Below are 13,361 nucleotides of genomic sequence, written 5' to 3'. Positions count from 1 at the left end.
GCGGCCATCTTGGGCTGTGGCGCTGGGCTGGCGGCCATCTTGTGCTGTGGCGCTGGGCTGGCGGCCATCTTGTGCTGTGGCGCTGGGCTGGCGGCCATCTTGTGCTGTGGCGCTGGGCTGGCGGCCATCTTGTGCTGTGGCGCTGGGCTGGCGGCCATCTTGTGCTGTGGCGCTGGGCTGGCGGCCATCTTGTGCTGTGGCGCTGGGCTGGCGGCCCTCTTCTCTGGAGACATAGGTGTGGTCGAAGTTTCCCATTGCGCACGATGGCACAGGTAATGGGTAAACCCCCAAAAGTCTAGGATCTCCAGCCCCTTCATCTCCCATTGAGGTAAAGGGTCATCCAGACAGTTGTTAAAAAGGTCCTTCAGTGCTGCATCATTATAACCTAACCCGACCGCCATGGTCCAAAACAATTGCGCCAGGCCACCCACCTCACTCCCCCTTTGACGAAGGGGTGGTTAAGTTCCGGAATCTCCCCCTCCGTTCCTCCATGGTGGCTGGGGAACCGATTCGAAATCCCACACCGCTGGATCTAGGCATGACGAGTCCTTCTGTCACGACACGCACACAGACAGGTAGATCCAAGTGCAGTGTTTTATTGAGGCAATCCAAAATCAGAAAACATCCAGGCAAAGGTCAACATCCAGGTAATCCGTCCAAAAACAAGAAACATAACCAACATCCAGAAACACGAGAAACCAGGGAACCAGGAAAACGCAGGGTGACATTCAACAAGGACTCCGTAACAATGACAGAAACAACCAGGGTATTTAAAGACAGGTGCAAACAAGGTAAGTGGTGACAGCTGAATACAATGAACAGTGATGAGCAGCTAAGGCTAGTGGGAAATGAAGTTCTGACGAAGGTGACAATAAGGGGAAGTGAGACCTCTAGTGGCCACCCAGGGAGACACAGAACAGACACCGTGACAAGGGTTAGTGAACTGATGACAATGAGGTTAATTGGGAGGAGTGTTTTCCACCTGGCTAGCTTAAGGTAGACCTAAAGTCGCCAGTTGTTGTCCATTGAAAATGGTATAGGTGGGTTTGTTTTTGTTTTATTACTCCAAGAAGAACAGTGTGTATTTATATTTCCTCATCTATCTTATGGTTATCATCCTTATATTAGAGCCAGAGACCAGAAATTGGTTTTAGAATGTTATAAATAAAGCAAGACAGGGAACGTGAGTTTGTGGTTAGAGTGTTAAAGGCACAATATATATATGGAATAGATAATGTCTTGCAATGTAGATGCACACTGAATTTGACGGATCAGGTGTTTTTGTCTTGAGCATCACTGCAATGTTATGTGAATCAAAGGAATGAATCATTTTCGTGAACTAAAAAAAATTATATATTCTCCTTTATCATGAATCACAGTATGCCTATCTCATGGATAAATGATAATGAATGAAGAAAGATTGCATCTGACCAACTGATCTGAGATGTCAAATATGTGTGTTTTTTTGTTTGTTTGTTTGTTTGTTTGTTTGTTTGAGCACAGCCCAGTTATACACACACCTGAGGTATATAGATCTTGTTTTTGATGTTTCAGAATAAGTTAAGTTCTAATAGGACAACATTTATTTGCTGGTTAATCTAGTCAAGAAGCACACCTGCATGCAAAACACAACATTCTATTAGCATTTACATTTAGCAACCTTAGATTATAAGTCTGTTTAAGACAATGATGCTTGTATCTCAGTTAATTGAGAAAAGCTGATTTCATGGTCATTCTGACCAAGTTTCAAAGCTCAAAGATACACATCTGGACTTGATTACACTGCTTCTCAGGTAAGAATTATTTAATTTATTTCATTCATTCATTTTAAGCACAGCATACTTTTCACCCAAACCCTTTGAGAAGTCAATGAGGCTTCTTTAATGGTAGTTAAAAAACTTCAAAATACACATTTGGACATGATTACCCTGCTTCTCAGGTTAGGTACACTCTTAAAAATAAAGGTGCTTCAAGATGCAATGGAAAAACCTTTTTGTCTAAATGGTTCTATAAAGAACTTTTAACTTCTAAAGAACATTTCTGTTTCACAAATGGTTCCTTGTGGCGAAAGAAGGTTCTTCAGATTATAAAAATGTAAGAAAGAGATGGTTCTTTAAAGAACCTTTAACTGAATGGTTCTTTGTGGAACCAAAAAGGGTTCTTCTGTGGCATTGCTTGAAGAAACTTTTGAAGCACCTTTATTTTTAAGAGTGTAAGATAAGGTAAGGTTTTTTTCTTTCTTTATTTCTTTTCAATTTTTTTTTAGCAGAGCGTACTTTTCACCCAAACCCTTTGAGAAGCAAATGAGGCTTGTTCAACTGGTACGTGAGGAAAAAGTGACTTTAGGCCTGCCTGACCAAATTAAAAAAGTTAAAATTACACATTTGGAAATGATTATCCTGCTTTTCAGGTAATTATTATTATTACTATTTTATTTTATTTTACTATTATTATTACTTTTTTAACAGAGCACACATTTAAAAAAAAAAAAATAAAAAAAGAAGCTTTTATTCAACCCGAACTCTTTGAGAAGGATGCTTTATGACTTATGGTGGAGAAACTGAGCTAAGCCTCCATTTGATGGGTCTTTCTTCCAGGCTCTAAGGACAAAGACTTAAATCTGCTCCACTTCCCTCAGGCCTGTTTGCTCTCCTGCGCAGATTGTAGATTTTGATGCTAGGCTATATCGGATAGTGGTTTCTACGGGATTAGGATTTTGAGGTTGATCGGTAAGCACTCCAGGAGAGCGGAGAATGTGCAACCAATATCCATGGACACTCTCACCCTGAAGGGCCAGAGACATGTTCAACACTTGTTAACAAGTATTCTCTTATGACGGCCCTGTGGATCATTGAGAGTTGATCTCCTATACTTTCAGCCTTCTCTTCCAGAGAGCGATACAGACTGCGGTAGATTTTCATCATACACAGCCCTCACTTGTTATACTAGAACAACATAACTTCTGTTCAATGAAGTGTCTTGATGATTCCAAGTGGAACAGTAGATGTGTCACGGATGATCTGGGATTTCTGCCAAGCCTTCGTTTAATCCAATATATTTGGAGGAATGCTTGAGAGGACCCAGGTTTTTCTGTGTCTATAATTCATCTAATGCAAATTCAGTGCTTAGAAGGCTATTAAGTGAGGGTGCTCATTTTTCTTTGGAAGTTAATTACATTAATCACCGTAGTGGTATAGATAGAATACATACTGTAGTGTTATTCTGACCTCACATTCCTCCCAATAAAGTATGTATGTGAACATCCAGTGAAAACAGCCATCGCTGGTTGAAAAATAACAACTATATTTATATTTTATTAATAACCAAGAAGATGCTAAATGAACCAGATAAGACTGCATTCCGGCTGAATTTCGCTCTGTGGAAACAAATATCAACAAGATTAAACAAATCTTGAGCCTTCAGATGTGTGAGTGAATTTTCTAAAGTGCTGGCAAAGCAAAGAGAGAGGCGAGAATGCAAATGTGCATTGCTGCAGTGACTCAGAGTGCCAGTGTGCTGCCCATGGGGAGTGGCTTATTGGCATCACCAGCCATCACAATGATTGGATTCACTCACTATAAATGTGCTAATCTCGCCATTTCTTTATCGCCATAGCACTGTAAAGGAAATAAGAGAGTCAGACTGAAACATCAGCACACATAGTTATACTAGAGGGCTTGAGTCACACTAAAACACTGGAGTGTCAGAATATGACAGCATACCTGTCACAATTTGTTCTTGTGCTCCGTATGCAGACCTTTCAGAAGATTTGTTAGATTGAGAGGACAGACAGTGAGCGGGAACTGGCCATTGCTAAAAAACAAAACAAAACAAAACAAAACAAAACAAAACAAAACAAAACAAAACAAAACAAAACAAAACAAAACAAAACCCTGAAAGCAGTGCAATACAGACTATAGGAGAACTGCAAAAACAACTCAATATAAAACATAAAAATGTGTGTATACATATTAAAAACCAATTTGTGATGACTTTAGATTCTTTAGAGTTTTTTAATCTTTTCGAACGAACGATTCATTACAAGAACTGGTTCAGAAGAGTCATGCTCATCAATCAAACGGAGCTGCACGGTGTGTTGCTGATTCACAATTAAGAACTGTAGCTTACATGTTTCTTCATGAATAGAATAAGTTTTGCCTTCCCCTTGAGGTCAAATGTAATAGCGACAAATGGGAAATACATGTTTTCGCCCCATTATATCACATTAAATTTAGACTGCAATCTCAGGTAAAATAAATTAATTCACTGCGGAGATTCCGTCAGACATTAATCGACATTTTATCGAGCCTATGTTTTTTACAAACAAAAATATTGCGTGGATTCAGCGCACAAGTATGCTATGAATATGACACTTTTATGTCCTTTTTGGAACTCGACAGACTTGTAACTACAAACTATTAAGTGTTCAAAGTTTGTTTGGAAAAAGGAACAACATACAGATATAGAACATAATACAGGTTTGTAAATAATAAAAAAAATCTGTTTGAGCTTGAACTGTTACTTCTAACAAGGATGTTCCAAACATTTAGAACAACTCCCTCTTTTTTCAGCTTTTGTCTTTTCATACCTGTTCATTATACTTAAGGGGTCATATGATGTGATTTCAAATTTTCCTTTCTCTTTGGAGCGTTACAAGCTCTTGATGAATAAAGAAGATCTGTAAAGTTGCAAAGACTAAAGTCTCAAATCAAAAGAGATATTCTTTATAAAAGTTAACACTCATCCACGCCCCCTGAAAAAGCTCGTTCTAACACGTCCCCACATCTCTATGTCAGTATGTGGGAAGATTTGCATAACGCCGCCAAGATGTTCACACAAAGAAAGAAGGTGTATCTTTTATTTTCTTTGTAGTATTGTTGTTGCCGCTGTCGCCATGTCGAATAGACGCTGTGTGTTTCGCTGTTTGGACTTCCAAAAGAGGATGATATCCACTTCATCATGCCTGGAGCTGATCCGTGCTGGTCACTGAGGAAATACATCAACTTTGCACTGTGGATCGCTGAATGGTCTTTCACTGTGGACAAAGCAGAGTCCAGCCCGGGGACGTCACATGTAGTCGCTGCAAGCACAAGGTACGCTCCTTTGTAGAATCCGCCTCAAGCTGCCCGCCTCTGCTCACTCAAGCCGGCCGCGGTTCACTCTAGACCTCCGGCCTCTGCTCACTCAAGGCTGCGGTGTGACACTGTTTCGTTGAGAAAGCTAAACTACTTTGTTTTTGCCTTCCATGGGTTTTGTGTTTATGTCTTGTCGCTCCGGCCGGATAAGGCATCACAAGAGGCGTAACATTTCCGTCACACGCTTGAGGCATTCGGCCAATCACAATGTGCTGGATAGCTGGCCAATCACAGCACACCTCGCTTTTCAGAGCTATAGCCTTGTGAAAATTCAACGGGTTTCAGAAGGTGGGGCATAGAGGAGAAACAATAATGTTCAGTATGTGTTTTTTTTACCTTAAACCGCATGAACACATTTCATTACACCAAATACACACAAAATTATGTTTTTTTTAGCAGCATCATATGACCCCTTTATAATGAGATTTTAGATTATTGGCACAGACCCCATTGTTGTGTAGTATTGCTCCTTACAAATCCCTCAGTTCAGGCTGTGTTCATTCACATACTCAGCTGTCATTATCTTTAAAGGCTCACATTCCTTTGAGTCGATTATTGTTTGGCCCATATCTCACCCTTTGTTTATGCTGTCTGCTCACTGTTATGAAATCTTTCAGCTGTGTCAGAGCCCCGCATGCCTCTCATGGTAATATTACAGTTCTCACTGCTCACGTTTTATTTTGTCAGACAGGAGCCCACAACAGATCTGTGCCAGCTTGGAGATTTGTCTTTATGCATTATGAGAAACTGACATGTCTGATAAGATAAAACGAGTAGAGCCAGTGACACAACAATTGAATGTAATATTAGACCTCTCTGATATAGTATGATGTGTGTGTGGCACTGAGGGCTGGGATAGCCATGAGACAATGAACATGCTGGAGCAGTGCCTCAGTGATGCACGTGACACAATGCAGCAGCTGGCTGGGTGACTTCAAGGCCACATTAGAGCAGGAGACCAATTCATTGTTTATAGACCTGGAGCTCTGCACGAGCTTGCACAAGAGATTTCCCTGTGCACCCCGCCAGGTGTAAGATTCATTCAAATTTCTAAGCACAACAGAAGCATATGCATATGTATTTGTGTACAGTAGGTTTGGTCTGAGCATTGGGGGACCTGAAGAAGAAACCATTTAATTGGGGTCCTAGTGCATGCTTCCTTGATTTATTTATGTATACAGAATGGTCTTTTGTGGTAGTTTACCTATCATCCATACAATCAAAGCTGGTTAATAACATAACTGCAGTTAAGTAGTTAACAAGTACTTGTTTGCATAGAATATGTGATGTGATTTGTATTACTTAAGCACCTGGAACCTTATCAGTTTGACAGAATTTTCTACTTGGGAAGTGCCATCAAACTAGCTTTACTTAACATTTTTATACTGAAAATGTTTGTTTCCTACTACATAACAGATGTTGTTTTAATTTCATCTTACTTGTCCACGTCATCTCTTGGAATATCCAAAGCCAGGTTTTCCTAATATCAGTCCTCATAGAGCATATTTTATACATGAGGAAAATTGATTGCTTTGTCAATAATTCATGAAGTTCCTGACTTTAAAGCTCTTGATTTTTTGCGTTGCACTTGACCTTATGAAAATTTGCTGTAGTTCTTGTAATTGTTGCATTGTTACAGTAGAGCTATAATTATAGGTAACACCTATAATTACACCTATAACATGGCTCTCATTGCCATGAGTGGTCTAATGTAGACTTTTTTTTATATATAATGTAAAGTAGCTGCTTATACATTTAGAAACTCTAGCTACAACATACCACCATTGTAATAGCAATCTAATAGTGACATATTTTCTTAACAGATTATTTATTATAAATTCTACAAGAAGTTACCACAAAATTTACCATAGTAACTTTTAATACAATGAAACGATAATTTCTAAGGTGCAAAAGAAGATATTTTGCTGAATGTTACAGTTGTTTGCTTTAAGTAAAAATTTAGTTTTACAGTGAGGATATTTTAGCAAAGCCTGTCTAAGTGCTCTGTCCATCTGGATCAATTTTTTCAACAACTGTTAGGTTGTCTCAGCCAGTTTTCCTTATGAAGGTGATAGATTTTTTTTTCAAACAATGATGCATGACCTGTTTCAAATGGCAATAAAAAAGGAGCACATGCTTGATATGCAAACCACCTGCATGCAAATTCTGCCCTGCTTTGGAGCATCAAAGGCATTACTTGTCATTTAGTTCCCTGTCTTCACCTTGCTGCAGTATTTGTTATTGGGTGGATTTATAGTCAACAGCACTCAGTTTGCTGTGCACACACTCCTTTTAATGCAAAGTTGTCATGATAGATTGGAGTCTAGTCCTTTGATTAAAGTCAATGTGAATAGACTGCAACTGTTACCGCCCACTTTTGTTGGTCCCTGAGACATTTTCCTTTTCATTTTCTCCATAGAAATGTTAAAGAACTGTTCAATAAAGATGTCACATTAAATAAAAAAGGAAAATGTCAATAAAACATTTTCATGTCAATAAAATAGGAAGGAAGTGAGTAAAATATAAAGTTAGAAGGTTTATGCAGAATTGGAAAATTAATAGGATTTTTATTTCTGGAATTTTACTTTACTAAATTCAATGAAAAAAAAATCTATAGGACTTTATTAATCTGGAATTTATTAGATCTTGGAAAATGGGAGTTACTTACCAGAATAAAGGCAGAATGAATTTGAGGTTAACACTGTCTAAATATTTGTTTTGACCTATTGGCTAACATTATCTAATAGTCTACGTGGCCTAAGTGACATCAGTGGAAAAGTTGTTTCAGAGAAAGAGCAAGTTAGCAAACACTACTACAGTTTTGTTATGGCTTGTTTTGTTTGCCAGAATATACTTGAGAGTAAAGCTAGTTTCTGTTTGGAGAAAATAAATGTGTTTTCATCCAGTTTGCACAGTAGTACTGACACATAGTGCCTCTTGTGCCAGCAGAAAACCGTCCACTGAACCTTGTCCAAGATCCTGTACTGAAGCTCCATCATTAGCAAGCTGACATTCAATCTTGCTTTTCAGAAAGAAAACGACACCCATTTGATTTAGTTCTGGAACATCAGCCTTCACCATTTGGAGTTTGATTTGGTTTTGAATATGTTAAAAAAAGAATAGCTCATTTCTCAATATTGTTTGCTCAATTTATTTTCAGTTGGTGAAATCCCAAGATGTATTATCAAGCTGAACCAAATTTGGCATGTAAGAATGTGTGGGTGCCAGGATGGAAAATGCTGTGTATGTGATCCCTAACACTTTTGTCCCTCTAATATATGTAAATTGTATGGTTAGACCAAATTTAACCCAGTAAACCCTACAGGTCAGGTGTCTGAGGTCAAACTGGCCATTTATGGCAAGTCACCATAGCCAACAAGCCAATTGTGACATTGCAACCACCATTTATGACACAGTTGCTCCAGGAAGGAAGAGAGCTGTCTATTTTGGTTGCACTCTGACCAGTATAAATTTAATTCATTCCTAAGAAAAGATCCAGAAATGCATTTCCTTACAATACCAGTTTTCCCTCTGAGAATATTGCAGGACAGGGAGTCTTGTAGGATGTTAGGGTGTGTTTACTGGGGTACAAGATCATCAGTCACATTGAAGGAGGCAGCAGGAGATGTTCGTCTCAGGGGAGGATTGCCTGCATTGACCTCAGACAGCTGTGCAAACACACTCCCATCTTACAAATCACATCAGCAATGATAGATCACTGCCGATGGATTTTTATTGTGACACTTGAAGAGTGTTAAAGACATTCTTCACAGAGTCAATGGTAGCTGAATGCTGAATAAATGAAGGTGTGTTAGAAGTTTGCTTGCAGTGTAATTCAGCCCTGGAATATTCTGACCACCGGCAGAGATAACAAGAAGATAAAGAGGTTCTGTAGCTTCTTGTCAAAAAATCAATCAGGAGTGTGTGCAGTTTACCTTTTAAGTCCAGTTCAGATATGAAATTTTAAATAAATGTAGCAAGCAAACAGGATGTGGAATTTAAATATTAATTAAAATTTAGGAGAGACTGTTGGTTCTCACATTAGCCTTGGATACCAAAAACAAATACACACACACACACACACACACACACAAACAAAAGACAGTTCATGCAAGTTGTGAAAATTTGTTCTGGCAAAAAGAACACATTTGAACCTACACTATAAAAATTTATATTTTGCTGAACAGATTTCATGTTGTCAGTTAATTCACGTTCACATTACAGTGTAACAATGAAGATTTACCTTTGTTTTATAATTAAATTTTGTCTGAATGCATATCATTGTGAATTTCTTTGTTAAACAGCTACGGCAAACAACAGCTGTGCCAAACAAGCAGGATTACAGAAGAACAGAGGTGGCTATCTTGGCTAATTTGTTGTTGTGTTGGACTATTGAAATCCCCACATTGTGTGACTGTTTAATTTGTTTAAATTGAAATTCATTCAGTTCCTCTTTCTGTCATTCCATATGAAATTCCACTTCAACGTCCTGTGAATTCCGACTTGTCTATTGGGAAGCTAATTCTTACATTTTGAATGTTGCTCAAGCCAGGTGGTCTAAGATAGGATCAATTTACTCCAATTCACTGTAGGTTTATTAACCTACAGTATATTTCATTATTTATCGAGGTTATTGAGGTCTGTTGATTCAGAAGGTGTGGTCTTGCGTCATTGGCCAGAAGCCCACATCATCAGTTGGGCTGGCACAAGGAAACTGCTCCAACAACAGACAGGAACTAGACTACTAGGCCACTTTTGTCTTAATTTCCTTGAACTTCTGCAGGGCTATGAGAGCACTTGAGCTTAATCAGAACAGGGAGAAAGCAATTCAGTCTGTTTATGTCAGTGTGAAAGAGGAGCCTCTGTCATGAGGTTGGAGAGCTCTTGACTCCTCTGCTCAAATGCTCTCCTGTGAGTCACACATTTTAAACAAATGAACAAAAGATGAAATGCAAATTGTATGGAAAATGTGTTCTGCAAAATACCCCCCCCTCCATTTCCCCCCAAGCAAATGGGCAGTGTCCCCATGCTTAGAGTTTAAGACCAACTTAGCTTCTCAGCAATAATAATAATTATTTAACATTTTAAGTGCTTTAACTTGATTTTACAACTTTTTCTTTTGATATTTTTATTACATTTTTAAACTGGAAAACAAATGGAAACATGCATATATTTTCTCTTTTAAAATGAACTATAACTATTAGTTTTATTATCAAATATACTATTCTGAATTACAGTTAAAAAGTGTAATAAAACATGAATTAATATAGGAATTGTGTTCTTTTATATTTAAATTATTATATATATCAAATATTCTTTTTGGCATTTAAAATGAGTGGCAGCACATGCCTGCACAACTTGAATGCTTTTAGTTATAAGACTTTATTATTTTTTTCATTCCCCAGGGTTACTACCGTACTTCTCCACTTGTGATCTGATCATCACCCTCAGCATTCTTTCCAAAACAGCCTGCAGCTTCTGACCTGATCCTGATTATTCAGGCCGTTAAGTTTGTTCACACTCACAGTGAAGAAAACACCCACCTAAGAACATACAGATTTGGTCTTCATTAGAGCTGTTTAAAATGTGAATGATCAATTAAGTAATAGGTAATTCATTTCATAGGCTGATTTCCCCCAAAAGTTTAACACATTGTGGCACCATCAAAACATTGCTGTTTGAACATTCCAACCATCCCAACATAGCAATGCTGGTTTAACCAATAGTATCACACTGGAGGCAGAACTATATGTTCAGGAAACCAGTTTGAAAACAGTAATTTCTTTTCTTTTCTTTTTTTTTTATTTAATTTTTTTACACACTTCAGCTTTAGGTCAGAGACAGTTTCTTGTCCCACTGGTTCATCAAAAATTATATTCGATAATAGTGGTAAGCTGGGAGGAGCCTGTGACCTGGAAGTACAATGGATCGTTGATAGACTATAAACAAGAATGATTCCACATACTGGTCTCAGAGACTGCATAAATGCACACAGCATTCCCAATGCATGACATGGAATACTTGTTCCATTTTTCCTGTTTCATTAGGCAGAGATCTGAAAAAGAGGGTGTAGAAAGGGCACGGTGGGGCCTCCCCAGTCTTAAGCTCCACCTTATTCTGCACTGTTTGGCAGTCGGCCTGCTGTTTCACAGCTGTCTGGATCTCCTGGATTTCCACATCACTGCACCGACTGAGCCAGAAGCATCCAGGCATCCAGCACAAAGTCTGAGCACATAAACCTGCTATGTCTGATCCAAACCAGAACCATTTTTAAATGTAAACAAAGCATAGATGAGATGGGTGTAACTTTTAGATGAGCCATTGATAGGTTGATTTGGCAAAAAGTCTGAGCTGCCCATAACAGCAACATTGGCTTAATCAGTGTTGTGATTTTGTGGCCTGTTTTAGTGGGCTTAACTTGGATTTAGTCATGCTAGTTGTGCAGAAATTACACACTTCACTTTTAATGCACTGCAATACTATTTTGTTTATTATTTAAATATTTTATTATGACATTTATGGCATCTAGCAATGTCCTAGCAGTTGTAACTTTTAAATTTTTAATTTTGCTGTTTAAAAGTCTGATGATAAATACAGATTTTACTGCATTAAATTGTGTATTACATCCCTCTGTGATTGAATAATTTTGTCAACAAAAGCACACACAGCTGAATTTTTGCAAGGCAGGCAAAAAAAAAAAAAAAAGTTTTCATCTGCGTGATATGATCAAGTAGGGATTGTTTGTTTTTGTATGCATTGTGCAGCATAAATATGGGCTGTGGGTAAAAACGGCTCATAGGAATTTCTCTTGGCAACGCTTTTCAAAGGTTATTAGTTGTATTTCTGCTATCTTTAATTGAACAATGGCACATCAGAAGCCTATGTCGATATAAATATAGCATGAGCAAAGTTTGTCTGCTCTGTAATCACTACAGAATACACAAAATGACAGCTGAGCGACAAAAGAGGAATGCATTGACTCAAGAGTGGAGTTTGCATGCTTGGCAACTCACTCTTTTTTCTACAATGGAGTTTTACATTGAATTTTGGGACCAGGTTAAGTGTAAAAAATACATCCTTGATGCTTCAAGTTGTAAATAAGCAGAATCACTGATTGAGACTGTGACAGGATTTGTTTGCCTATGACAAATCCTATACAGTCCTTTGTACAGGCATCCAAAGAATTTTCTGAACCCCACAATGGATGATAAAGGCAAGTCAGGGGTTGCTATAAATGTTAACTTGAGTCGTAATAATGAGTACTTTTATTGCAAAAAGAGAAATCTAGAAAGTGTCAATAAGGTTAGTGTTGCATATTTGTGTAAATGACCTAGACAAAAAGTGTAGAATCTTAAATGTTTCTTCTCTACTTTATATCATAACTTACATTTTTTTTTAAATGTTCACAATTGCAGAAACTTTTAAATCACTTACTTTCAATGTAGAATCTCACTGTACATTTTTAGGATTTAAAAGTGTTATTTTTATATATATATATGGTCCTGTAACCACATGTCCTATAACATTAACAGCTGTTTACTGAAAGGAAAGTACAATCAATCCAGTCCAAAAGAGAGAAAGCCAATCAATCCAGTCAACCCATAAAGTCAACTAGCTTAGATCTCATAAACACACATGCACACACTCAGGAAACCCAGGGAGTCAGAATCCTGGGGATGTAATGCAAAAGGGAGGAGAACACAGGAAACGAATAGTCAAATATTTGCAGATGGCATAAAACAATGTTGTATATCATTATAGCTCTGTTACATAATAAATATGCATAATGGAGTTACAAATATATATAGCTACACAGTGCCTATCTATGTATATGTACTTAACTACAACTATTGCAGATATTTTATATCTGGATAGCCATCTGGACGTTCACAGAAGCAGCTGTTTAGAAGAACAAGGGAGAGGTAGCTGAGCATTCAGAGGCTGAATTTGGGGGGCGAAGCCGTTTCCTTTGTGAGTAAATCTTCTTGCTCCACTCTTCCTGCCGTTGGCCTCATTCTCAGTTCCCGCCAGGAATGGGCTAAGACTTTCCTCTGCACTCTTGGTCTTCTTCAACACCACAGAGAACCACATATAGACACACACAAACCACCAACCAAATCTGTCACACTCTCCTTCGAAATCACTTGAGAATAAGAGGAAAAGTAGACAAATGACATGTGATGTTGACTTCTGAAGTCAGAAAGTAAACCTTGTCAAGATTCAAAA

Source organism: Cyprinus carpio, chromosome A3 (assembly GCF_018340385.1).
Source record: "Cyprinus carpio isolate SPL01 chromosome A3, ASM1834038v1, whole genome shotgun sequence".
NCBI lineage: Eukaryota > Metazoa > Chordata > Actinopteri > Cypriniformes > Cyprinidae > Cyprinus > Cyprinus carpio.
This window is presented reverse-complemented; position numbering follows the sequence as displayed.